The sequence below is a fragment of the Cyprinodon variegatus genome, unplaced genomic scaffold (genome assembly GCF_000732505.1).
Source record: "Cyprinodon variegatus isolate N-32 unplaced genomic scaffold, C_variegatus-1.0 Scaffold680, whole genome shotgun sequence".
In the NCBI taxonomy this organism is placed as follows: Eukaryota; Metazoa; Chordata; class Actinopteri; order Cyprinodontiformes; family Cyprinodontidae; genus Cyprinodon; species Cyprinodon variegatus.
Window position 1 is genome coordinate 60210 of NW_015151133.1, and position 3156 is coordinate 63365.

Below are 3156 nucleotides of genomic sequence, written 5' to 3' on the forward strand. Positions count from 1 at the left end.
AAATGTTTTTTGGCCATATAAATACCTCTCCAAGGCTATGATATATGTGTGCATATTATTCACACAGTAGTGTTGTTCTGTATATACCAGGACTGACGGCCTGCAACGGTTTGGTGTTTTCCAAAGTTTATTCTCTGAGTGTATGATCCTTTAACTTTTCTAAAGAAATGAGTCACTGTGAAGGTATGAAACCTCTTCAAAACCATCATGCATCTTGTTCATTTGAATGATATACATTAAACAGGTTGCTTTCAGAGTAATTATGTACAGTCATATAAATGCACATCATTAAAGAAGCTTGCCAATTAAAATGGAGTCGTGTATAAGACAGGCTTCTACACTCTGCTTTGCTGCAAGAGAACAATGTTGCTATTGACGTCACCAATTACACTGGAATCAGTTGGTCTTTGCTGCAGAAAAGATGGATTTGTATATTTTGATTTAGTTTCCACTATATGTAAACAGATGGGTTTTTTTATGTATTTTTGCAAAATGTGTTAATTACGCATTTATGATGGTATAAATATAGGATTTTAATCACTGGGCTGAATCATTTTTGCCGGTCAATAATAATTACAGCAATAGCAAATCTGACATCAGGGTTTTTTTCATATAGTTCTTACAGGAGGCAGCTAATGAAAAGATGCACACATACAACTGAATAAGAGCTTAAATGATCAAAGATATTCAGATCTGAAAGAGTGGTTATAAAAAGCTGAATTAAAAAAGAGAATGTTTTTTTTTTTTAAATAAAAATCCAGAAATAGATGGCTTGGCGATTTTTATGTGTGCGTCACTGTCAGGTAGAAGGCTGCTGCTGACCTCAGCTGAGGCTACAGTCTGACTCTGGAAGATATGCTTTTAGCAGCTTATCCTGCCAATGTTGCTCAGATCTTTATACAACTGTGCAGCAGCAGGCAACAGATGAGCAGATGAGATTTATCCTCACTTTAATCCATGAATGCATGAAGACCCAGGGATTTAAGTTCAGTAGAGATTTCATATACAAAGTAGTGTACAATAGTAAAGTAGAAGAAAAATACATCATGTTTTTTGTGTTACCAGAAATGTCCAAGCAGACTTACATCTTAAGGACTCCTACTTCAAACAAGATTATTTCCATAACGAAAGGGGTAAAATCATCTTTTAAAATGAGCACCAGATTTGAAACAAACATCTATTTATATTAACATGTTAAAAAAATGCAATGAAAAATGATTTACTGCTTGTGATTAATCAACATTAAAACCTTTATCGTCATTGTTATCAAAGATACAACAATGAAAGGAGACAGACTGCTCCTTCCACTGAAGGTTTGAAACTGCTGGTGTAAGTATTTTGTTTCTCCTATTTCATTTTTTTTTTTTGATACCTTATTAAAATGTAGCAGTCCTTTGGCTCACTGAAGATATGAAACCTACATTGAAACATAAAAAAACATCTCAGTGTTGGCCTTTGCCTTGCTTGGTTGTATATTTCTTAGAATTGCATTAAATGTTTTAATTATGTCTACGTGTTTAGTTCTTGTTGACACAGAAAACAGTCTGCTTGCCAGCATGCTAACGCTGCAGTAAAGCTGCTGACTTTCTGCACCCATTCTGCCCTGCTCCTCTGTTTATAGAAGCTGGGGCACTGTAAATGCAAACCAGAGTCTGCTGGGAACAGAATGTACCAAAATCTAATATTGTTCCAAAGCTCAAGTGCTCAACTTCTATTGCCCTCACCTTTCTGTCTTAACCGTTCTTTATTCCCAGGCCTGCTTCTTATTGTTTTCTTCTGCCTCAAGTAAAGCATAGAGGTTATTTAGAGGTAAAAGTGCAGCACAGATAATCTAACTTAGGCTTTTGCATGAGTATTATGTGTTGTATAAATATAACAACACTTAAAGAATTATGTTTTCGTTTGGGTTGCTGATTTTAAAATGGATAAATGAGGTTATAGGAAACATTACAAAGGCACTGACACTTGATGTTTAACAGGCCAAATTCCACTATTCTTCTATTATTCTAAAATGTCATGTCATTTATTATAAAATGACATGACATAATGTAGGCCATCCCTCTCCTCTGCAAATCTCTCCATCTTACTCTTTTCACTAATCTCCACATATTTCCAAAAGAGCACATTCAGATTACTCCTCTCAGTGAAACATATCTGAAAAACCTACAAAGGTAGGTGGCCAGGAGGCGCCCAGATCAGATGAACCGAACCACCTCAGCTGACTTTTCTGAAGCGAAGGAGCAGCGATCCTCTTCAAGTTCATCTAGATGAATTTCTCCACACCTTACTTCACTCTGTAGTCCAAATATATACCTCTATGATCAAAGGTGAGAGTTGCAAGGTCAACAGAGCTGTAAATAATTTATTCAGTGACAAAACAGAGCAGAGGTCACTTTATCACATAAGAGGCTTTAATCTATCAAAACAATGCGATTCACTTTCCTTTTATATCCTTAAATATATAGAACAGGTTTGCTACAAATATTAACTTAAGCCACTTTTTTACAACAAACAACTGCTATTTATCTGAGGTAATATACAATAACTTTAATCTAACATATTAGACAGATTCAAAGCTGGTTCCACACATTCCAATTGAATCTGATCTAAACGATTCATTAATACTCAGGTCGTTGGTAAAAACAACTAGAGAAAGCCCTCTGCTACATCAGGTCACCTAATAATTATCAATAGTTGAATCCATAAATAAATATACACTCACCGGCCACTTTATTAGGTACCCCATGCTAGTAACGGGTTGGACCCCCTTTTGCCTTCAGAACTGCCTCAATTCTTCGTGGCATAGATTCAACAAGGTGCTGGAAGCATTCCTCAGGGAGTTTGGTCCATATTGACATGATGGCATCACACAGTTGCCGCAGATTTGTCGGCTGCACATCCATGATGCGAATCTCCCGTTCCACCACATACCAAAGATGCTCTATTGGATTGAGATCTGGTGACTGTGGAGGCCATTTGAGTACAGTGAACTCATTGTCATGTTCAAGAAACCAGTCTGAGATGATTCCAGCTTTATGACATGGCGCATTATCCTGCTGAAAGTAGCCATCAGAAGTTGGGTACATTGTGGTCATAAAGGGATGGACATGGTCAGCAACAATACTCAGGTAGGCTGTGGCGTTGCAACGATGCTCA